Source organism: Adiantum capillus-veneris, chromosome 24 (genome assembly GCF_014529385.1).
Source record: "Adiantum capillus-veneris isolate H3 chromosome 24, ASM1452938v2, whole genome shotgun sequence".
Classification (NCBI taxonomy): Eukaryota; Viridiplantae; Streptophyta; class Polypodiopsida; order Polypodiales; family Pteridaceae; genus Adiantum; species Adiantum capillus-veneris.
The window spans coordinates 92,780,988-92,807,645 of record NC_140954.1 but is presented as its reverse complement, the minus strand read 5'-3'; positions in this window follow the sequence as shown (position 1 = coordinate 92,807,645).

Genomic DNA, 26,658 nt, shown 5'->3' with positions numbered 1-26,658 from the left:
TGAAATCAAAGAGAAAGCAAAAATGCTAGCCCAGGACAAGTTGAAAGAAACTAGCAGTGAATTCAAGGAAACAACCGTGAAATCTGGAGAATCCATTCTGGTTGATAAAATTTTTGAGCCTATTAATGTTGCCTTGGAAGCCTACCAAGCAGGACTTAAAGCAGGCCAAAACATGGAAAACAAGTGGAAAAACTATCCATCTCCAGACATGGAAGCAGCGAAGCTGAAGCTGAAAGCTTATCAAAATTTGGTAAGAATTATGCAAGAAATGCTGGATAAACAAAAACCCAAGCTTGAAAGTATTGCAAAACCTGAAGAGCTTGTGGTAGAAGGAACGAAAGCAAAATCCGATGTGGTGGCAGAACCCCACCTTGAAACAAATGAACCAGTGCTTATAGTGCCAGATAGCGAAGATGCCTTAAACGGAATTCCATTCGTAGAGGAAGACTAGCCAGGACACTTATGGAAAAAAGCGAGGGCGATCAATGATGGGAGCCTAACTTTAAAGTCAGCTCCTATAGAGGAAGTCTGGTTGGATAACCTACCTTCTGATATGAACATGGATTTACAATCCTTGTACGGGGATTGCGGATCGAAAGCTTCAGGAATGTCTAAACCATTGACATTAAAAACATTACCTTCTTACTTGGGAGATAACGAAGATGAATCCATCATTTGCGAGACCACTCAAGTAAAAAGAGTTGAACAGACCCTAGAAGTAGACAACATTCATTCGATCATGTCTACACCCATCCAATGTACTCTTACTTTGGGAGAACTGTTGAAACTCAGACCATACTTGTGGAATGATTTACAGAAAACCCTAGAGAAGGTGGGGATAACTGGGTTAATCTCTAAGAATTTGGAAAAATTAAAAAATGAAATGGAAAACAAAGAGATTCGATCAGTTCCTATGCACAAGGTCGGAGAATATTATGAAGGGGAAGAAGGAAACACCACCCTCCCAGTGAAATATAATGACATTGAAACCATGGCAATACTACATAGTGGAGCTGGCATAGCCATAGCCACTAAAGTAGTATGGGAATCCTGGGGACAGCCAGCCATTAGAAAAACTCAAATGAAATTGCAGTTGGCTAATGGACACATTGAGAGACCACTAGGGCTGCTTGAAAAAGTGATCGTCAATTCGTGTGGAATTGAATACCAACACACTTTTGCTATAGTAGACTTTGGAAAAAAACTCAACTATGAAATCATATTGGGAAGACCTTTCATGCGACAGGTACAGCTTATCCAAGATTGGGAAAACAACTATCTGTACTTAAAGCAGGTGGGATCTATAACAAGAGTCAATCTAAAAGATCACACTTATAGAGATGTCTTGAAAACACCCATCCAAGAGTTTGATTCAGTCTCTTCGGCTGAAACTAAACTCCCATCCTGGTTAAACAAAGACACTCCTATTTGGATGTGCGGAGCTTCAAAAAATGGAAGCTTAAGACGAGAAGAATGTATCCTAGAAAGGGACTGCACAAACGAAGCCTACGTACCTGAACCCTTTCCAGAGCATTTGTTTGAGCCATTTGAGTGGACTCAAATTTTAGCGACAATGGATGTATGTGTGAATACGTCTATGCCTACTCAATTTTGCAATGAGGATGGCTACGACATAATTTCAATCCAAATGATGTCAGTCCTCAACATTGAAAACGAAGATGAGGAACCCAAGGACTTGATGGAAGCTCAACAAGTCTTTTCAGACCTCTATTATGATGCAACTGATGAGTTAGATGAACACTCAACTATCTCAGAAGATTCGGAGTCAGAAAAAGAGCATACGAGAGCTAGGTTACTCTTAAAGGGAGGGGTTTTTTGACTTTCCAAACCAAAAACCAAGAAGACAAAAGTGGTATAGACGAAAGAGAGACACCAAACTTGTGAAAACACGACCTATGCCATCAATCTCCAGTAAACACAATTCCTGATGCAGATAGATGCTAATGATTATGTCAAGGACAAAATAACTGGCAGATATCCTTCGAACAAAAATTTAGAAATGTCTCAGACATCGAGAAAAACAAGGAAGGGTACTCAAGAAAAATCTCAGGATAAAAAATCAGTCATGATCAGAGTCGAGCGGAAAAAGAAATATCAAGAGTTGAAAAAAGCTCTAAGGGAGATATACACAACCAAAATGGAAACCACGGAAGAGGATGGTAAGGATGTAATGCATGTTCCATCCCATTACAAAAATTATACTCTCCAAGATCAAAAAATCATAATTGAACAACTTGTTAGGGAACTACGAAAACAAGGCGAATCTTACGAAGGGCCTAAAAATGCTAAAAGGGTAGACTTGGCTGAACCAGGAGAAGAGCCTAGACCTGTTTACATTGCGAATGATCTAACAGAAGAAGAAGAAAATCTTTTGCTGAGCTTGTTAAGGAATACCGAGATACTTCGCTTGGTCTTACAAGGATCTCAAGGGTGTTGATCCAGAAATCTGTCAACATACTATACCCATGAGAGATGATGCGAAACCAAGTAGACAGAGACCATACACTTATAACGAAACATTTTCCAGGAAGATCAAAGAAGAGATTGGAAAACTAAAGGAAGCTAAATTCATTTACAAAATTGAACACACAGATTGGGTGTCTCCAATTGTGGTAGTACCTAAGAAGAATGGGAAATTACGAGTGTGTGTTAATCTCAAAAAGGCGAATGCAGCTACCATTAGAGACAAATTTCCTCTTTCGATAACTGAGCATGTTTTAGAATGAGTTGCAAGAAAAGAAGCTTACAGCTTTTTAGATGGCTTTTTGGGTTACAATCAACTTTTGGTTGACCCAAAAGACCAGCATAAAACCGCTTTTGCAACAGAATGGGATATATTTGCCTATCGGGTTATGCCGTTTGGGTTAACTAATGCTCCAGCCACGTTTCAAAGGTTGATGAGCCATGCTTTCAAAGAGTATCTTTGGAAATTCTTAGAAGTATATATGGATGATCTATGCGTACATTCGTCAATCCGGAATGATCATTTTGAACACCTCAAAATGGTATTCGAGAAATGTAGACTTTATAGGATTTACTTGAATCCTGAAAAGTGCACATTCATGGGAAGACAAGGAAAAATTCTTGGACACATAGTGTCTAAAAATGGCATAGCTACTGATATTGAGAAGATTCATGTCATTGTTGAATTGCCTAGACCAACAACAGTCAAGGGGGTACAAGCCTTCATGGGACATTGTGGATATTACCGACGGTTCATCTATATGTATGCTATAATTGCAAAACCCATGTATAGCTTGATTATGCACTTTGAATGGACTGAGGCATGTGAAGAATCCTTCATGAAGCTTAAGCAAGCTCTCACCTCAGCTCCAATATTGAAAGCACCACATTGGGATAAGGTATTCCACGTACATGTAGATGCTTCTAATTTTGCTATCGGTTGTATACTAGCTCAACCAAGAGACGAAAAAATTGACTTTCCTATTTCTTATGCTAGCCGACAATTGAACATGGCAGAAAAGAATTACACCACCACCGAAGAGAAGGACTAGGAATGATCTATGTTGTTAAAAAGTATAGACATTACCTATTAGCCAACAAGTTTGTGTTCTTTGTGGACCACCAAGCTTTGTTATATTTGGTCAACAAGCCATGCAGCACAGGGAGAATAGTGAGATGGCTCATCATTCTTCTCTAATTTGATTTCACTCTGGTTGTAAAAAATGGCACTACACATCAACGAGCAGATTATTTGTCTAGGATTGTTTCAAGGGAATCACCTAAAGGGGTAGACGATGATCTATCGGATGCCTATTTGTTCTCCGTGGAAATGATACCTAGATGGTCGAAAAACATTGTGTCATTGATGACAATAGCTCAAGTGGATTCACAAATACCACTTCCTATCACAATCAATTTATCCGAGCAATCGGCTATGTATCAATTACTAGCTGGAAGGCTATACAAAAGAAATCGGGATGGGATATTGCTTTTATGAATTAACCCTGAAGAAAAAGAACAATACCTAAGTCAAGCACATGTTACCATAGTAGGACTTTACTTTGCGAAAGACCAAACTATGCAACGAATCTTGAAACTTGGAGTACTTTGGCCGACTATAAGGAGAGATGTTAGATCTTTTATAAAAGATTGCCCTGAATGTCAAAAACAAACACCCATTCCTCATGTAACATTGTTTCAAATGTCACCTGTTCCTAAGTGGAGGAATTATTTGGTTACTTACTTATCGAACCGAACATTTCCTGAGGATATGAGTAAATGTCGTCAAAGAGCAATTGAAACTGAAGCAAGAGACTATGCTCTTATTAGAAACCAATTGTATTGGAGAGGTAAAGATCAACATTTGCGTCTTTGTGCAAATAAAAACGATCATATTCCAATTATAGAACAAGCACATGCTGGATTAGCTGGAGGTCACTTTTCTACTGAGACCACCGCAAGAGCGATCTTGATGGCAGGCATATGGTGGACAATACTTTTTGCAGATGCCAAAGAATATGTTCGAAGGTGTGATGCTTGTCAACGAGCAAAAATGCCAACACGAGTAGACAGCATGCCCTTAAGACCAATGATGGGGGCTAGAGCTTTCGCAAAATGGTATAGATTTTGTTGGACCGATACAAACCACCTGCTTATAGAACCCAAGCTCAATATATCATTGTAGCTACAGACTATTTGACCAAGTGGGCCGAGGTTAAAGCAACCCAAAAGAATGATTCCAAAACCACTGCTGCATTCTTATATGAGTATGTATTCACGAGATATGGACTGCCAATAGAGATTGTCAATGATCGGGGAACTCATTTCCTCAATGAGATAATAGAGTATTTGCTTAATGAGTTTATGGTCATCCATAACAAATCGGCTCCCTATCACCCACAAGCAAACGGACAAGCTGAGCATACGAATAAAATTCTTAGCTCGGTGCTGACTAAAGTGGTTACTTCAGGAAGGACAGACTGGGAAATGAATCTCCATGATGCTCTATGGGCTTATCGAGTTTCATTCAAAACAGCTCTAAATGCTACACCCTTTAACCTTGTTTATGGTCTTGATGCCATACTGCCAATAGAATTTCTATTGTCGACATTAAGGGTAGCACAGAATCTTGAGTGGACTGGACATGAATTGTCAGAAAGACTTGAAGATTTGGAAAAGCTAGACGAGCAAAGGCTAACTGATGTAGCTCATATCTATGCACAAAAGCGAAAACAAAAACCGTTTTTTGATTCCCACTTAATCACATAAATCTTCAAGAAAGGGGACTTAGTTGTAGTCTATTCCCCTAAGCAACACAGTCCCAAGTTTAAGAAAAAGGGAAACGGACCATTTATCATTGAAGATGTATCTCCAAGTGGAGCAGTAAAATTGTCCACCCTAGATGGTGAACCAATGGCTAATTGGATTAGTGGATGTCGTTTAAAGAAAAACAATTTGCCACTAACCAATGAATTGCTAGAGAGAATGCATGCAGCCAAACAAAGGAAGATCAAGTGACAGCAGGTTACTGATGAAGCCCAAGAGGAAGCTAGACTTCGGGTACTCAAGCATAAAGCTGCTCTCAAGAATCAACAGATACCGATTCCGATCAACACTGTGGAAATAGATGATCGACAATGGGAATTACCTAAAGACGCAGTTTCAACAGACGACGACTCGTTAGATGGAATGGATCTTTGCATCAAAGTACAGCTCAACAATCATAGCACCAATGCTTTGGTCGACACAGGAGCTAGAGTGAATGCGGTCAGTTATTCCACATGCAAGAAGGCAATAAGTCAAGCATTGATAGCAAGAATAGCGACAATCAAAGGATGCAACAAGAATCCAACTCCAACATTGGAAGTAGTCAACTTGAACGTGATAGTACATGGATGTTCATGTCCTCATCAGTTTGTATGCTTGCCAGAGGAACACATGAATGAGATGATGATTCTTGGAATTCCCTGGATGCGTACATACAAAGCAGTACTAGATTGGGATACGAATCAACTAAAGCTATCACCTAAAGGAGGGCAACTCATTGTTCCAATTGCACCTAGCAAGGAGGAATGGAAAATAAGCAATCAGCAAACCAATCCACGAAGCCAATCTTCTCCATCCCCTCGATAATCAAATGCTACACGTAGCATGCAAGGAGTCAGGCAAATTTGGGTACCAAAAGCACAGCTTAAGGATAAACCGATTCAGATCTGGGTACCTAAAACTTCAAAAACGAAACAAAGGAAGGTTCCAAGGGTTCAAACACAGTATCGAGCATCTTTGAGCAAAGAACCTAACATGAAAATGGTTTGGAAGAAAAGGGAGCACTTATCTTCTCCACAACCCGCGAAACCAATCAAGCAATGGCGAGTTAAGTCTCAACAGACTCCACCACACCATGCAGCACCAAACCAACCGAGCTATCAATGGAAAGAAAAAGCTCAACAACAGTCGAAAGTGCTACCAACAACTCAAGCAATCAGAGTGCTAAAGCACCCTGATGGTACAATCAAACAGAGAGCACAAAAGCTACAAGATTTTCTCTTTGGAAGACATCAGCAGCAAACCTCGACATCGGAAACCCTTGAGTTAATTACTCAAGACCCAACTCTTGCACATCATATTGGTTTGAATTGCAATGATCTTCATATCATGGTGGAGCCAATCACAACTATGCATAGACACAATTGTTCAACCCATGCACACAGTCGTCCCGGAGTACGCCATCTAGGAGGGGTGGAAGGGTACTAAGTACTAAGTACTAAGTAATTAAGGGCAATGTTTGAAGAGGGAGAAAAAGTTATATGTTAACGTGTGATTTTTTACAAAATTACCTAATAATACCCTTATAATTCATCATCAAGGAAAAAATTCACTGATAATATCTTCCCGATGAGTGTAAATAGTGTATATACTATCAGAAAATCACAAAAAATAGTCCTTTTTAAGGTATTTTTTATCATTTTTGTTGATAAGGAGGCTTAAAAATGGAGAAATCTAACAAAAAACAATAAAGCTATCTTTTCCAAGGGATTTTCTTAATTATTGAATTTTTACTTTACTTTTTTAGAGCATTTTGCTATTTTCTTTGATTTTTTTTTCAAATAAACAGGTCAAAATCAATAATAAATAGCAGGGAAGCTCAGATGGAAATGGAAGACACGATGGTGATCAAAAAGACAAGGCGGACAAGCACAAGAATTTTCAATGAAATCAGAAGATAGAAGTGGGAAGCCTAAATTAGGCGGCTAGGCCTACTCTTGCAAAATTCTTGCAGAATGAGCTACAGGAATACGATCACGGAAATTTTTGAGTCTAACATAGATTTCACGGCCTAGTAGGACTAATGAGGGAATCTGGGGAAATTTGGTTCGGGAAGTCCAGGTATAGATATCCATGGTAGGCTAAAACCACCTCATTTCCACTTGGAGCCTTTGCAGAGAGAGATTTCGGCCTCTTTCGCGCGACATTTCCGTAGCCCACAGTTGACTATTTTCAGCGTCGTCTCACACGAGACATGAGGAGTAAGTTCTTTACTCAATTATGATCCATTTTGTACGGCCGGTAGATAGTCTAAAGCCTTAGAAAAAACCCTAGAAATCGAGCAGTGCACGAAGAACTACGACTTAAAACTGACCATAGCATCCTGCCAGCTTGACCAAATCGGATGGGATTTGAACCATAGCATGCCCTAACATAATAGAACCTTTCTATACCATCAAATGACCATTTGGCTGGGGTCAAGGGGGTCCCCAGTAGAAACGTTAGGTTTTTGGCAAATGCCAGGATTTCGACCTGACTCCATAGATGGCTTGCTAATGAGGTCCATATACAATGTATATGGTTGGTTTGGTGAAATCCATCAAGCAAAGCCCTCGAAAAGCAGAAAACGGTTCGAAGGTTACAAAGCGCCAAATTCGACATATGAGGCCAACATGACTCCAAATGAGCCAGAATTGGACAGGTTGCTTCACGACTATGTTACGAACAAGTCCAAAGCCTCAAAGTTGACCGACCAACCCAACAAACAGAGTAATCACAAAAAACGGTGATTTCAGAGTCGACAAAGCACAAAGTGATGTCGGCATGACCAAACTTGACCAAATTCAATTTAGGACTTATATTAGGTGTATGAAACATGTCCATGTCAAAATTTGTGGGTTTCGCAAATTTTTTGTCACTGAAGTTAATAATCGTGATTATTTACTTTTGCATCAGTTTTGCTTGGAAATTGTCAAATCACCTCACCTATCATGTGTACACACCCATTACATGCCAAAAATCAAGTATGAGCCAAAATGACCACCCATTACTTGTAAAATTGCCAAAAAACGCAAAGAAGTCTTTGCAAGCCAAAATTTGGGTTATGAACAACTTTTCTTGATCCAAATCACCTCATATCTCATACCCAAGGTCTATACTATGCTTAGAACCAGTTTGTACCAAAAAATGTCAATTTTGGAAGAAAAGTTAATAATAGCGATTATTTACTTTTTGCTCAAAATTGGGGAATTTTGATATTTTTCCATCATACATCCAAAGTACATGTTGTGATAAGTCCACTATACAATTTTGAATCAATTTGGAGTTCAAAATCTCAAATTTCCTTTATATCTACTATTTCAGAGACCTAAAACCAAATACTGGTACCATTTCACCCTGTGTATCCAAATGAGCCCAAAATTCACTCAGAGCATGTATTTGGTATATACTTCAAGCCTATAAAGCCAAGTTTGCAAAAAGTTGGAAATTTTCCTCAGCTGTAAATAATTGCGATTATTTACTTTGGTTGCAATTTTTTGTTTTGACCATACAGTTTTGTTCCTTGCATGATTTTATGCATCTTTGCTTGTTCAAAAATTGATTTGAAGCAATTTGGACCAGATTGTCAGTATTTCAGTCTAAAAGGACATTCCAGAGAAAAATCCAACAAATCTGCTAATTTTGCACTCTATTCACTGAACAGGATCAATGCAAGCAGCGGAGAGGGCCAAGAAGAAGCTAAACCAGAAAGAGAAACTACAAGAACTGCATGCGTATCAACTAGACCCTGAGTCGATCAAAGCAGCAAAGGCATCCTACCTTTCTAGAGAACAACTGGAAGAACACCACACCATGGTCTTCACTGGCAGGTTTAAGAGTGAAGAGGGGCATCAGGTGGAGTTGCAACTCCTGTCCAAAGAAGTCTATGATGTAGCTGCCAAGCCAGAGAAAAAAGAGGCTAACCACAGGTTGGGGCTCAGGCATTTCTACGAACAAGAGCCTTGCGGAGTGGACTTTCAGAAAGCTTACGAGCTTCTATCCACCATCAAAGAGGACGGGACCACACAAATATCCGACACCCAAGGGAACAAGGTCGAGGTAGTAATCACAAAACAGATAGTGGTAGAGGCATTCAGATTGCCCACTGAAGTAATGACCATGCGGGCAAGAGACAAGAAAACCGCAGGCACACTTACCAAGGAGACAGCGTGGCTACATTCACCTATCTTATCCACAAACAGGTGGAAGAGCCAGCCCGTTTGTACCATCAACACTTTCATTTTCTGGCAAAAAGGCCACCAAGGTACACTACACCAAATCACGCCGTGCCCACCACCTTCACTCAGGTTCTTAAGTCGACAACAAGACAGCCCGTGGACCACGTGCAGTATGTCTTGACAACCTTGAAGGGCACCAAGAAGGAAGGCAAAATCACATATTTGGGTGCACCAGAGGTGTTGACTAGAATAGCGTATCATGCCATCGGCATGGCTGACAACCTACCGCCTGTCCTTGATCAGAATACATGGATTTTGGCCGCACAACCCTCTCCACGAGCTACAAGGTCAGGTAAAAGGTCACAAAAATCAGATGATGAGTCAGCTGACAGCTCACTAGAACGGCACAGCAGCGAGAGCTATGACAACGAAGAAAAGAGAGCTCGAAGAGAAGAGATGAAAAGGAAAGCTGTTGCTGCACACCAAGAGGAGCCAGCTAAAAAACAAGTGCGCTTTGAAAGAGAAAAACAAGCTTATCAGCGCAGTAGGCAAGCACAAGGGAAGGACTCTGAAAAGTGGGTACCCACAGGACTGAAAGGACCTCGAATAAAGCATCATACCGGAAAAGAGACAGATGATCCAACAAAATATTTAGAAGGAATGTACTAAGAGGCCGAAGCCCTAAAGCTGAAAGAGGCAGAAGAGGCTACAAAGAAAGCCAAGGAAGAGGTAGACCAAAGGCAAGCCGAGGAGACTGCTAGCCAAGAGCAAAGCCATGGATCTCCCCGACCCACCTCACTGCCTCCGGAACAACAAGACTATCCCATGCCTAGCCCACCACCATCACCAGCAGTCAAAGATACCAATGAAGAAGCAGTGCCTGAAAAAGAGAAAGATTCTGAGTCCACCCAACGAACAGAATCTACACAAGAAGTTGCCCACCCCGACGGGCAAAAGGAAAAAGAAACCGAGCCAGAACCGGAGTAGGCAGCAGAAGAGACTCAAAAGCCGGAAGAGGAAAAGACAAGTTGATCGAAACAAGAAACTGGTAAGGACGCAGATGCAAAAAAGAACCTACCACTGCACATCAGACGGAGCCCGAGCCAGAGAAGGAAGAAAGGCCGGCACATGAAGAGAGAGCAATGGTTGAGACAACACCATCCACTTCTACTCAGCCAGAAACCGCCGAGGCATCAAAGCCTCAGGATGGCCAAGGAGAAGACCGACCATCTACCTCCACACAAGAACCATCAACAATTACGACGCAGCAAGAAGCAACCCACGAGGCTGCAAGCACATCCGTGCTGGCAAGACAGGAGGAGTGGCAGTCAAATGATGAAGTAATAATACAGGTCAATGAATATGCACATCAGACGCAGAAATGCAGGAGAGACTCCGTTTAGCAGCTTTGAACTACAGCACAAAGGCCAAGGAACTGGAAATGGTGATCGACGCTCTTCAAGGAGAGCTAGAAGACAGGATGATTATCATCACTGATCTCCAAAGGCAAGTGCAACAGCTGAAGGCAGAAGCGTATCAGCATCAGATGACCAGAGATAAACAACAAAAAGAAATGGAGAAGCTAGGTGATCTCCTCACCAAATTATCTGATGCCTGCAAAGTAAAAGACGAGCAGCTGACAGAAGTTACAAATGAACTTCTTACAACCTCTCTGTCGGCTCAGAAAATTCAAGTGCAGTTAGATGATTGCCCTTGCTTCTCTGCAATATTCTAAACAGAGAATCAATGATCAAGCCATTTTCTTACGGCAAATCAGAGAAAACCCAGCCGTGGCCTCGATCAAGGGAACTGATGAAGTGTACAAGGAACTTGAAAAGAAAAACAAAGACCTGGAATTGGAATTAAAGCTTGAACAATCACAACGCAGGGACCTGGCACTGATGTGGGTTCAAAGAGAGGAGGAACTCCTCAAAGATGGAAAGCCAGACACGCAGGAAGAGGCAGGCACTTCAGAACCGCCACAAATTGAAATACCCTCGGCTTCGTTCGCCGAGTTTGAGACGCAGTCCACAACAGAGCCGAGTGGTGATGAGATTTTCAGGTTCACATCACAGATGCAAATACAGTGCCAATGGTCCAACTATCAAAAGCTGAAGAATACGCACTGAAGGAGAAGATCACCTTAGAGGTGGATGAGTAGTGGAAGGCCGCTATGGATTGGGAGTTGAGAGTTTTACACTCTGTCAACGTCACTCAACTCACTCCCAATCAGATCAACGCTCAATGGCACCAACAATCCTTGCCGCACCCCCTCATCAAAGTAGAACTATTACAGGTAAAAGAAAGGTTGTACAAGGATATGCAAGAAGATGGCGCAGATAAAGACCACCCAAAGTGGAGGTTAAGCTGGTTGAACAAGAATCCAAGATACCTGATTCTGTTCACAAGAGCACCTGCATTCCTACAAAGTGATCCAACATTCTGTCATGTACCGAGAGTAAGGACATGGCAAGCACATGAAGCACTGTAGAAGAAGAGGCCAACTTGGCTCAACTTTCCCAAGCTGCCAGCTCCAGAGAAAGGCCAAGCACAGAGGAATACATGGTGAAAACCCTAACGGGCGCCATGTCATTCTTCAAGAGTCTACCAGATCTCTCCTGTGCAATGTTAAATAAGATCTATAGGATGCTACTCACATGCATACAGGTTTTCAATGAGCCTAAGCAAACAGGATCCCCATGGCTCTCATTCTTGGAAGAAAACAAAGGCTTATGCTACGATTTGAGTGGACAACCTTCAGAAGAAATCCTTTACGGATTCTATGCCAAATGCATGTTCCTGCCCTCGAATAATATGCTAGCCTTTGAAGAAGCATTCTACACTAGATTCTTCACCTGGCGAACGAAGATATTTGTGTCGGTGATAAGCAACCTAACATCCAGGTTTGTAGGCTACTCAGCGGTGGAGCTGAAGAGTGCCTGACAAAGAACGAAGAATCAGATACCAGAAGGCACTGGACGCACTTAAAGACCACCTCGCCCGCTGTCAACCTAAAGACTACTTCAGCCCATAAAGCTGTGTCAAGGGACAACACAGGCGAGGCAAGCTAACGTGGACACCATTTTTGCACCATTTTTCGGAGTTCTCCTTGTAAAACATTTATCATTTTGATAAATCATGAATATTGTAACTCCTATTTTCTCGGATAAACCTTGTAATTAATGAGCCAGGGCTACAAGCTTCCAGATTGTATCAGCCAGTCATTCCCAGCTTTGGTAGAACTCCAGATTATTAGTTTTGACCGCCCAAAAATCTTGGCTAAGGTATAAAAGCCAATTTTTGTAAGTTTTTTACAAGTTTTTGGATAAGAAATACGCAGCGTGAGCTAAGGGCGCTCACTTCTCTCCTTCTCGTGCTTCCTACTCCCTCTCTGGTTGTCACATTGTGAATGCGTTTGTTCCATTGCAACCGCAGGTAAGAGCTCTACGCATTGACGTAAGCCATTCACATTATTTCATAGCTTTTGGTGTCGCCGACCCGTGGCCTAATTTCATCATAACTAGGAATTTATACTTTTAAATCAAAAACTAAGCATAGGTGGGGTATTGGGGCATCATTGCTAAGCATTTAGATGTATTCTGGGTCGAAAACGACTAGGTCAAAAATCCACTGCTGTTAATAATCGCGATTTTGGAACTTGACCTAAAGTGGGGTTTGAGACCATAGGCATGTGTGCTTAGGTCTTGTAAACTTATCCTAGAAGTTTCACGAATGTGATTTTCTTGCCGATGAGCGATTGGCTTTTGGTGATTTCAGTCACTGAGTGTAGCTTGTGTTAGGGAATAAAGGCCTAAGTGCCTTGTACTTATAACTTATAAGTTAAAAAGACTTATAAGTGAGGGGGCCCAAGTGTGAATGGCCCCTTAGTCACTTACTCATATACTCAAAGGTGAAGCCCAAATAATACATAGCGTGGCTTTTTCCCAAAATCCAACGAGCCCTCTCTCTCTCTCTCACGTTCTTCTCTGCGTGTGCTCTTTCTGCGCCAATCTCCTCTCCTCCTTCACTCTCATTGCATAGGACAGCAAGTGGGCTCTCTCTCCTGCTCCCCCACACATGGTATCAGAGCTTTAGGGTTTCCAAGAGAGCCATCTTCGCAACACAGATCAGAATTCTGTTTTTGCTCGCTGCGGGAAGGATACTCAACCGTTTTCGATCAACTCTGTCGCGAAGGGATCCTCTCACCGTGTAGAATCGACCTCCGGTGACAGTTTCCCCAAAATTAGGGTTTCAAAAACTGGCGAACAGCAGCCTATTTCTACTGAAATTGACCAATTTCGGGGTCAATTTGATGTAATTTCATTAGGGCAAGTCTCACAGGTCAATCTTACAGGTGTTTCCACCAACGAGGTTCTGAAAATTCAGCAAAACAGGTGTTTACAGGTCTGATTTGTGCCCTAAAACAGGGAATTTCAGCAAGCAAATGATGTATACACCTTGTGGAAACCTTTGGTAAGGGTTTGGCAGTGAATGTACGCTGTTTTGGGGTGATTTCGCGTGAAATTTGCTCGCTGTTTTTCTGTAACAGCAAGCTGTTTTTTGCCCGATTGTGCACATTTGGGCGTGTTTAGGTCGGCAAAACAGGGTTTCAGTGTTTGCAATCACTCAGAATGGCTTCTAGCAGTGAAAGTGGCAATTTGTTGCACATTCGCAAGCTTGAAGGTGCCCATAACTTTGCTATATGGAAGAAGCAATGTTATAATGTGATGTTGCAGAAGAAACAGGCGAAACCTATTAAGTTACAGGGTGTGAAACCGGTCGATATGGAGGTTGAAGAATGGGAAGAAGTGGACGAGTTGGCTCGCTCCACGATCATGCTTTCGGTGTCTGACAATTTACTCTTCAATGTAGAGAATGAGCAGACAGCATGGGGCATGTGGAAGCGTTTAGACGAGTTGTATGCACAGCAGAGTGCTGCCAGTAAAGTGTATTGGCTCAAGAAGCTTATGGATCTCCGCATGAAGGAGGGCACGCACATGTCGGTGCACCTCAATGAATTCAATTCTATTTTCAGCCAACTGACAGAGCTGAAATTCACGATTGATGAGGAGTTCAAAGCTACTTTTCTGCTATGCACATTGCCCGAGAGTTGGGATGTATTCCGGACAGCTCTTAGTAACTCAAGTGCGTCACTTAAGTATGCAGATGTAGAGAGTTCTCTCCTGATGGAAGAGATGAACAGGAAGAACACCACAGGTGGGTCTTCTAATGCATTGCACTTGAGAGGCAGGTCTCAACAGAGGGAGAAATCTGACAGTAAGGACAGGGCACGCAGCAAATCTCGTAGGAAAGATGTTGTGTGTCATCATTGTGGAAAGAAAGGGCATTATAAACGGGAATGCTATGAGTGGAAGAAAGAAAAGAACAAGGGTGCTGAAACTGATGCAAAGGACAAGGGAAATGCCAAGAAGAGCACTGTGTTGATTGAGGAAATCAATGTTGCTAGTAGTTGTGACAGTGACAGCAGCACTGATGTACTCAATGCCTCTTCTGTGGATGCACATACCCTTGCTATGGGTTCTGATGTGGACATGCATACTTGGATTCTTGATTCAGGTGCCTCCTTTCATGTAACACCTCATAGGGATTGGTTTACACAGTACTCAGGTGAGGTGCAGGGCACTGTTTATTTGCATGTGACATTGCAGGTATTGGCAGTGTCCAGTTTTCTTTTGCTGATGGTATGACTTTTGTTTTGCACAAAGTGCGTCATGTGCCACAACTCAAGAAGAGTTTGATTAGTACAGGGCAGCTAGATGATGCAGGCTATCACACCACTTTTGGTGATAGTAAGTGGAAAATTTGTAAAGGGGCCCGGATTGTAGCCAAGGGTTGTAAATCGGACACTTTGTATCCTTTGCATGTATCTAGTGTGCGTGACCATGTTGTCGCCGTAACCGAGCAGCCAAGTGTTTCTTTGTGGCATGGCCGGTTGGGACACATGAGTAAAAGAGGAATGGAAACTCTGTCTCGTTGTGGTTATTTGCCGTGTTTGAGGTATGCTGATTTTTCTCATTGTGAGCACTGTATTTATGGTAAGCACAGTCAAACACCACACAAAAGGTCACTTTCTTTGAAGTCTGACAGGTTAGACTTAGTGCATTCCGATGTATGTGAAATGCCACAGTTGTCCATAGGGGGAAAGAAATATTTTGTCTCGTTTATCGATGATGCTACACGTAAGGTGTGGGTGTATCCAATACGTGCTAAAAGCGATGTTTTGGATACTTTCAAGAAGTTTCTTACGTTTGTTGAGAATCAAACTGACAAGAAGCTTAGGTCTTTGCGCTCAGACAATGGGGGGGAGTATGTATCAAAAGCATTTATTGACTTTTGTGCTACTAAAGGTATTAAAAGAGAGCTCACGGCTCCTTTTAATCCCTCTCAGAATGGAGTTGCAGAGAGGTTGAACCGGACTATCCAAGAGAAAGTTCGGAGTATGCTGTCACATGCTGCATTACCTCATGGTTTTTGGGCAGAAGCTGTGCAAACAGCTATTCACTTGATTAATCGCTCACCTAGCAAGGCTTTGGGTGGAAAGGTGCCTGAGGAGGTGTGGTCTGGCAAGCCACCCTCATATGCACATTTAAGAGTGTTTGGTTGTGAGGCCTATGTTCACATCCGGAGTGAACTGCGCACCAAACTAGAACCAAAGTCTCATAAATGCATTTTCCTAGGATATGGTGAGGATGGTGAAATGGGGTATAGATTATGGGATCCCGCATTACGGAAAATCATACGCAGCAATGATGTCATCTTCAATGAGAATTGCATGCACAAACAGCCCACAAAGGTCGAGGAAGTGCGCCGGGTTGTTTTTCGTGAAGATGTTACATATGGACAGCCAAGAAGGCCCAATGTTCAGCAGCCTTTACATGCTGAAAATGGTGCTGAAAATCAGCCCCAACAAGTTGCCATTGATGCACCACAGGTAGGGGAACAGGTTGATGCTCCTAGACCGCCCGTTGTTGCGATACAACCGGTTGAACAGCCTGCTGTTTTTGATGGTTTACAGGCTAAAAATCCACCTGTTATGGATCATTGGGTGCGTAGGTCTACTCGGGTGACAAGGCCCCCCGATAGATATGAACCGTCTTTGGACTATGTCATGCTTACTGATTGTGGTGAGCCGTCTTGCTATAAAGAGGCTATGCAACGGGAAGACAGTAAGAAATGGTTCAAAGCAATGGTTTCGAAAATGCAGTCTTTGGAGAAAAACCATACATGGGACTTGGTTGATTTGCCTAAAGGGCATAAGGCTCTGCCATGTAAATGGGTTTACAAGACCAAGGTCACATCTGATGCTTCTTCTAAGTACAAGGCACGTTTGGTTGCTAAAGGGTACAAGCAAAAGCATGGTGTTGATTTTGATGAGATTTTTTCTCCTGTTGTAAAGCTTGCCACATTACGTCTTGTTCTAGGCCTGGTTGCTTCTGAAGATATGGAGTTAAAGCAAATGGATGTCAAAACAGCGTTTTTGCATGGCGATTTTCTTGAGATGATCTATATGATGCAGCCAGAAGGTTTTGTGTCAAAGGGGCAAGAGAAGAAAGTATGTAGACTCTTGAAGAGCTTGTATGGTTTGAAACAGTCTCCCCGTGCATGGTATCACAAGTTTGATACATTCATGAGGTCTCAAGGATACAAAAGAAGTAATTCTGATCACTGTTTGTATATCAAAACGGCAAGTGATGGATCTCTTCTATTGCTGATTTTGTATGTTGATGACATGCTTATTGCGGGTAACAATATCACGGAGTTGGATGCACTACAGCAAAGCTTAAAGAATCGCTTTGACATGAAGGATCTTGGTAATGCTAATCATATTTTGGGCATGCGTATCTCTCGAGATAGGATCAACAGGCGTCTGTACTATCTCAACGAGATTATGTCAATAAGGTGCTACATCGTTTTCATATGGATGGGGGAAAGGCACTTGGTACTCCGCTGCCTCCATATGTAAAACTGACTGCACATGACTGCCCAAACACAGATGATATGCGGGCTGAAATGGCCAAGGTTCCTTATGCATCAGCCGTTGGCAGTTTGATGTATGCTATGGTTGCTACACGTCCGGACATTGCATTTGCGGTGGGAGTAGTAAGCAGGTACATGAGCAATCCTGGCAAAAAGCATTGGGAAGCAGTGAAGTGTATCTTGAGATACTTGAAAGGCACTAAAGACTTGTGCATTTGTTTTGGGAAGAGTGAGACATCTGTGCATGGCTTTACAGATGCAGATTTTGCTGGACATCCAGATTGCAGGAAGTCTACCTCTGGATATGTGTTTACTTTCACAGGAGGTGCAGTTTCTTGGATTTCCAGACTGCAAAAATGTGTTGCTTTGTCTACCACTGAGGCTGAGTATGTGGCTGCCACTGAGGCATGCAAAGAAGCTTTGTGGCTCATGCGTTTGGTAGAAGAGCTTGGCATTAAGTCACCGGTTCCTGTGCTACACTGTGATAGTCAGAGTGCTATTATGCTTGCAAGGAATCCTGTTTTTCATGCCAAGACAAAGCACATAGAGGTGAAGTATCATTTTATCAGGAGTGTGCTTGATGACAAGAGCATTACACTTGTCAAGGTGCACACAGATGACAATCCTGCAGATCTTTTGACCAAGAGTCTTCCAGCAGAGCGGTTTGCATATTGCCGTCAGATGATGGGTGTTGGATGAGTAAGTGCATGATCAGCTGTTGTATCATAGTTAGCTGATTCTTTGATCTCCCAAGGTACATTGCCTTTAGGTGGGAGGTTGTTAGGGAATAAAGGCCTAAGTGCCTTGTACTTATAACTTATAAGTTAAAAAGACTTATAAGTGAGGGGGCCCAAGTGTGAATGGCCCCTTAGTCACTTACTCATATACTCAAAGGTGAAGCCCAAATAATACATAGCGTGGCTTTTTCCCAAAATCCAACGAGCCCTCTCTCTCTCTCTCACGTTCTTCTCTGCGTGTGCTCTTTCTGCGCCAATCTCCTCTCCTCCTTCACTCTCATTGCATAGGAGAGCAAGTGGGCTCTCTCTCCTGCTCCCCCACAGCTTGAGTTAGATGTGAGTTGTTAGTTGAGGTTAGACATGCGTCCCACAGTCCACCCAATTGAAAAAAGAGACAATTACATATATCTCTGTCATAGTTCACGGAAAGGTTCACATGAGAATAAAAAATCCACTTATTAACAAGACGAGGGTACTTGCAAATAAGCCCATCTATTTGTTCATAAAACGAGTAAAATAAATCTTCTACAAAGGTCCACAAAAAAGATCCTTGCTAACACAATGTGAGTTTATGTTACAAAATCTACTCCAAGTCATGGGCCGGTGGATCCAACTCCACAATGTTTGGATGTGGCTCCAACAGAGATGCTGCCTTCAAAGCACATTGCACCTCATCTGCATATCTCTTGTCTCGCCCATGTATCTCTCTCAGTTGTTTGGCTTGCATTTCCAAAACATTGCGTAGTTTGGTGGAGAACTCCTCGTTGCTCTCAAATATTATTATCATATAGCCCATCTAACTCCCCAACAAAGTCAACGCTCCACAGTCACCTCCGTACTGAACGACAACATCCTTCTCATTTGTGTACTGCATGAGCAATTGCCAAAGAAACCAATGCCCACGTTCCATACCCGTCCACAAAAAAAACAAAGTTTAGAGGATACTGTCTATTTAGAGATAGTAGGTGTCAAAATTGTACCTCGCATAGGTGTACCATCCTCATCTCTTGTCCAGTCATCCTCCTGCAGAATCGAACCAGGCATCATCTAATGGTATGTCAATGGACTCTAATGTCCATTATTTTCTTTTCTCATTGCGGACACGAACAATGTGCTCACAATTCTACTTTCCTTCTTGAATATTGGTGTCTTAAAGGAAACCACGTTCAAGTGGTCTACACGCCACCCAGCAGCTGCAGCCATATCACACACTATTCCATAATTATCTGACAAACAAACAACTACGAACACACCTTTGTCATCGGTTGTTGCCAGTGCAAGTCGAGGAGTTGTCCAAAATGGCATACTTCTAGATTGTTCCAGTCCGGGACATCAAAATCAGATAGCCCATACACAGTGGCATTGGAGATTCAATTGCTAAATCGTCACGCAATGGCCGTAGGATTTCTCCACTATGTGTGGCTTGACATTGCTCAACAAAACATTCTTCAAGTCATTTTTTGTCTTGTCCCATCCAAAATAGACAATTGTATGCGATCACCATCTCTATCTGCAAAAGAACCTCGAACAGGTCAAGCAAGATCTAGAACCTCCTTGACAGCATATACTTCCAGTGCAACAACAAAGAAGCAACTAGGTGGAAATCTGCTGCCATGTAGCTTAGCCAAGTTCAAAGTTTTCTCTATTTCACCCAAACCAATTGCCTCTCCATTGTAAATGAATTCAACGTAGGCACCAATATTAGATTTCTTGGCCATCCTTACTCTGACCACTAAAGCAAATCACAAATACTTTGATTTGAAAAATAAAAACCGCATTTTTATCATTATTCTTTTTTTTTCATCTCACCAATTGCTCCCTCTCTCCCCATCCCACTCTATGCTTTATCTCTCTCTCTCTCTCTCTCTCTCTCTCTCTCTCTCTCTCTCTCTCTCTCTCTCTCTCTCTCTCTCTCTCTCTCTCTCTCTCTCACACACACACACACACACACACACACACACACACACACACACACACTCTTTATCTGGTTCCCTAGTACATTGATTTTCCATCTCTCTCTCTCTCTCTCTCTCTCTCTCTCTCTCTCTCTCTCTCTCTCTCTCTCTCTCTCTCTCTCTCTCTCTCTCTCAAGCTCTCTCCCTCACTCTATCCAATCCCCATTTACTTTTATATTGCTATCTTGCTCTTTTCTAACTTACTGCTTCCTAAAATATATGGTGACCTATTGCTTGCCCTTTAGCCAAAGCTTAGAAGTGGAATGACGTATTGCCTACCCTTTAGCCCAAGCTTAGATGTATCCACCCAGATAGAGCACCATGATTAGGCCCATAACCAACATCATTTCTCCAAGACCAAATGAGAACACAAGGTCTATCTCTACCATGTTCATGGCACGCTCAAGGATTGACTTTGCCCAATTTGAATCCCAAGTCAATTGATCTTTTGAGTTTGGATTTGATCCAAGTGTGGGATATCCTCAGAATTGCAATGGTGAGACAAAAACAAGGCCTCTTATCCTTTATGAGCGAGTGTCTTTTGTAAAATTCTTGGCCTAAAAAGGTCTCTTTGATTTCCAAGAATTAAGGGTTCTTCTTGTTGTTAAGGTATTCGCATGCCATGGTCAACAACAATGGTACCATTGATGAGTGTTGGGAAGCAATCGATGAAACTCATGGTCTCCAAGGTGGTTTTATGTGGAATTTGGAGATCATAACCATGCGACTGCTCACTATTTTTACCTGTAGGTCTAGGAGACAAGGAGGGAAAGAGGTAGATGGAGAGGGAACAAGAGCATACCTTAAACAAACTAGTAATCGTCACAAAAATTACCGAAATTTTTTAAAAAAAAATTAATACCAACCATGCCTTTATATAGGCGTAGATAGAGTGCACACGTTGCAATAGGAGGGCTAGCGGCTGCAATTGAGGGAGACAGGGAGGGACAATAGTGCCTGACAATAAGCCTGCAATTAAGGGATAGTAGCACAATTTTTTTTAGCGCTAGCGCCTAATGGCATGTATCTCTGTTTGCTTTATTTAAAAGTTAATTAGAGCTATATTTAAATGTGCTGCACTCGTCAAATATAATTTGAGTGCTAGCGCTCATTGTTGGATGCCGCATTAGATCTCTCTCTCTCTCTCTCTCTCTCTCTCTCTCTCTCTCTCTCTCTCTCTCTCTCTCTCTCTCTCTCTCTCTCTCTCTCTCTCTCTCTCTCTCTCTCTCCCCCCTTCATTGCATCAACATTGCAATCGTGCTTTATTATAATCTGTTGTGCATGACCAGTTAAACATGAGCGCTAGCGCTCACTAGCACCTAATGAAGTAAAGGATAGCCCTTACTCGTGAGATTAGAATTCTCTAAAGATTAAAAAGTCTTTGTTATCTTTTGATGCACATACATGCACCACCGTTTGATAACGTCCAAACAAGATTTCATGGATCTAAGCAAACCAGTAGACGTATGCCAATCTACCACACAAATTAACGTAATGAAAAGAATATCCCAGCTTACCAAGTTGCCCATAAATAATCATGCCAAAAACACCAAGTTTAAATCAGTAGAAACTAATCGATGGATTAGAGTGCTGAGACAAGAGATAAAGGGAGCGATACTTATAATTCTAAATAGCCTTGGCATTTCCGCAAGAAGTGTGCGGAGAGGGTTTATAATTAGAGTGATTTTCTATCAATACAAGATGCTAAAGCTAGAGATGAATCCCTTCATTATTTTTAGACATGACCGCCTTTTCTTGCCAGGTAATATGTGACAAATTACATGCTAAACACTCAAAAATGGATCTCGTTGTCAAAAAGGATTAAGGATTAGAAAATCTTGAACAATCCAACCAAAATAGATACAAATGGTATTTTGTAATTTTTTGGAATTTGAAGGGTATTTTGGTATTTCCCATAAATAGAGAGAGAGAGAGAGAGAGAGAGAGAGAGAGAGAGAGAGAGAGAGAGAGAGAGAGAAATGGATGTGAAGGGATAGAGAAAGAGAGGAATGAAGAGAGAGGGGAATATATATATATATATGTGTGTGTGTGTGTGTGTGTGTGTGTGTGTGTGTGTGTGTGTGTGTGTGTATATATATATATATATATATATATATATATATATATATATATATATATATATATATATATATATATATATATATATATATAGAGAGAGAGAGAGAGAGAGAGAGAGAGAGAGAGAGAGAGAGAGAGAGAGAGAGAGACTTTATTATCGTTTCGGAGGTCAAATATGACCTATGGGACCAAAGTTACATGTGATGTAGTATGTGTATGGCTAATAAGCGTCTCTCGATCCTCCAAAATTGTTGTGATGAGAGTCGCAATGGAGAGCCCACCTATGGCTGGGAGAGGAAAGTGTGTAGGTTAAAGTCATGGCTAAAAATGTGAGGGAAGCAAGTTCGAATGTGACCAAAAGCCCCGGGGGATTCACTCTATATACAAAATGGGACGCCACCTGCGAGCGGACAGCTTTGATAAAACCCCTATATACGAGTCATATTAGGGAATATGACCCCCCTTTCTACGCTTATACAACAATCAATGCAAAAAACTATCATACCCCTATCTTACATATAAAATTTAAGTCTCACATTATCTAAGGCCTCTGTCAGACATATCCGAACGGCCATGTACCGCAGTGAGCTGGACCAATCCTGCATTCCGCCTTCCCGAATGTCTATCACATGGAGCGATGGACAAGCTTCCCTTTTAGTGAGCTGGAAGCCATATCATGGGCGTGCTACGAAGATTTGTGTCCGAGGGGTCTATGCTGCCCAGCCCTTCCCATCCTACACAACAACCAATCAGAGTGAAGATGCGCACAGAACTTGTCAGGTTTTGTTGAAAAGGCGACCACTTCATGTGACTGCTCTGATGGACATGGTGTTTTCTCATGAAAAAAGCATCCAATCATTGCTAGCCACGGAGACTGCGTCTGCTACCCTCATGTGACATGGTAGCTGAGTAAAACTATTCAAAGAGCGTGTAGCATAGTGATTGGCAACGTACTAAGAAACCACTTCTGTTGATAACTAGATGTACCTTCAAGTGTCTTAGTTTGACTCTCAAACTATGTGCACATTCAACCTACACTCTAGCTACTCGTTCAATTCTGATCCATCTAAGTTACTCAAAAAACATGGTTATAAAGTTGTGTTAGGTTCTCCTTGTAAATTTGCATCTATATAAACTCTTTATAGCTTTCATCCCTCAACAAATGAACTATAATCACAAAACAAGCAATTGATATAAAGCAGTGTTAGTTCTTGTATGTATCTTTGTAGCTATTGACTCACAAGATTGAGGACAGACTCTTTTGGGAAGCCATGATTTTGAAACACAAATACTTTCTCTCATTTTTCCCTTTTCTCACTTCCCACCCCCCCCCCCCCATCCCATAAATATGATATCCCCTCCCTTATTTTTAAGCTTGGAAGATAAATTATTAGGGACCTACCCCTAACTTATACGCTTATGTAACTTATAAAAAAACCCCCTCCCTTGCACTTACGTGGTGTGGTAAGTTTTACATGGTGAATCCCCCGGGCCAAAAGTTGAGCACTCTAGTAGTGTGTGGTACTCAAACTCTTGAACTTGCAGTGAACATAGTGTGCACAATCGATTTGACTCTTCTCCATTGCCCCAACACCCTGTCTCGCATCAAAGGGAGTGGGAGCTAATCCGAATGGCTGCGATAGTGCGTATTGCTGACAAGGGGATAGGCTCAAGCATGTAAGGGTGAGTACAATTTCCTCTTTCAACGAAGAACATGGTTTTGTAGTTGAGGGCAATATGGGTGGTGTAATGTATGACGCGTGACCCACCGGATTTCTCCCAAGCTGTAATACATTGGCGTTGTAAAAACGCTTCATTCACTTGGGAGTCAATTGAGGCATCATATAGCAAGTGTAATGCATCCCATCTCCCAAAGCACTTCTTTATGTCTTGCATTCATCCCGTGCTCAAGATCTTGCTTTTATGCGTCTTTTGATCTTTTTTTCTTGCTTCCCATGCAATTGTAGTAAGTCGATGTGAGGGGTTTTGACGCATCTTTATCATGTACTCCACAACCATTCCCATTCCCATAACCTCAATTGGAAGAGATCTCGACTTAAGAAGTAGGAGCATATATGGTGTTTGTGTCTTAACTTGGAGAAAGTTTGTAAGAAAATGCTTTTGGACATTCTCAAACTCTTTCCAAGTAGAATTTGAGATGCTCCCACCCCCCACTTCAACTCCATAAAGAAGAACTGATGTCACCAATGCATCAAAAAGGTACTTCTTGAGAACCCAACACTTGATGTTTCCCACATTACACATGTTCTCAATGCATAATGCTCTCTTTCCCGCTGCCAAACGATGCATAGCACATTCATGCCACTTGTGATTGCACAGAACCTCAAAGCCAAGGTACTTAAAGCTCTCAACAACTTCAAGTGTCATTCTTGTACACAATGCATGGCTTCTCCTTATGGTTGGTTTTCACAAGCATAACCTTTGTTTTGGATTCATTCACAATCAGCCCACTATGCAAGCAAAAGTTCTCAAGGACACCCATAAGCTTTTGTGCATCTTCTAAAGTGTGTGCTAGAAACACTACGTCATCCGCATACAACAAAAGCATGACTACCGCATTGCAAATTAGTGACCTCTTTAATGCCTTCTTCTTGCATAAAGTCAAGTACCATTTGTTTCAATTGATCAATGCATAGGCCAAAGAGAGTTGGTGACAATGGACATCCTTGTTTAACCCCAATAGTGCTTACAACTTTTTTTGAAATTCCTCTTCCCATGCGCAATTGACACATCACCTTCTCATAGATTCGAGACACTGCAAGCATAAACTCGCTTGGCACTTGGAGTTCTTCCATCCTTCTCCACAAATTGCTACATGGAATCATATTAAAGGCTTTCTTAACACTAGGTTGGTAATGGGACACTTTTATGTCCTGTTAAGTGACCATTTTCCTTGAATTATGTCAAGAGTTTCAAAATTGATTTTGAGGTGCTATCTGTCTAGAAAGTTGTCTCATGAGATGAAAAAAACTCGACATTTTTTTGGAATATCGATTCCATCTTTAACCTTGTCCTTGCACAACATTTCACAACGTAAACTGTGTGAAAAAACGGGTCCTGTTTTTGGCTTTTTTCAACTTTTTGCAACTATACCACTCTAGAATTCATGTTTGTGAGGTCTATAATGCTGAAGAACTATCTTTAGTAGTCCTCAACATGTCGTGATGCTTCTAGGGAGAAATAAATGTTAAAGTTGTAAGTTATGACCAAATTACAAAAATTGTCAAATCCTGTTTTTAGCCAATTTTAGCTCTTATATGATTTTTTTGGTGGCTTTCATGATATCCAAATGCAGTTTTGATTTTCTATGTCACATATTGTAACATAAAGCTAATATTCCTTGAGTTTTGGGGCACCTAATACCCTATTTTGCATAGTAAACAACGATGGTTGATTTTTTCAATTATAGAAGAAAACGAAACATTCTAGTATATCAAGTATAGCTTTTTCAATATTGTTAGTTTCTTGTGACAACTACATGCATTTTGTAGGTAGTAACCATATCTAGTCATAAGGATCAAATTTGGCTAGTTATTGAATAGTTTCTATGGGATTCTACAACTCATAATGTTGAGCCCAGTTTTTTCATGTTTGCTGTATTTAGCACTTCATCTTTGTCTCCAAGATTCCCCTTGGTAAGAGATGTATTATTCTTTTGACATGCTCCATGGATCCTTATGAACGTAAAGGACAATAGGGAACTAAGAAAACATGCATATATTATTTGTATTGAGTGTGGCTATAGAAATTTTGATGATAGGTTTGCAGAATGGTAAAAATTCAACTTTTTTGTACCTATTTCTTTTGGCAAAACAAAAAATAGTGAGTGAGAATCAATCATATGTTCTGATCACCAACCCATTGAAGTTAACTAGGGAATTTATCTCAAGTCCTACAAAAATCCCTAATCTTATTTTTATGCAACAAAATGTAAGAAATGACTATTTTGATGAAAATGTACTGGTCCATCAACTTTGGAGGCTTGGTGTGACCAAAAGATGAGAAATTTTACAAGTTTCTTAATTTTTCCATGTGTAGTATGCCTTGAACTATAACCTCATTAAAGGATTTTACAAAATGAGTCGATCTACTATGGTTTTGGAGGTTTTTTTCAAAACCTTGAAAGGACACTTTTATGTCCTGTTAGGTTACCAACCTAGTGTTAAAGTCCACAAAACAGCAATAAGGCACCACATTGACAGGCACAAAGAATCATATTAATGTACATACCATTTTGAAGAGTATTTGTAAGTAAAAATTCAAAAACAGTCAATGGGTTGTAATACAATTTTGTAGATACGTGATCAAAGTGTCCTCTAGGTATAAGTCATGGTCATGCCCTTGAAATGAGGGTGGGGAGAGAGTTGTGCCTAGTGGATTAAGCAAACCCTTATGTGGTGT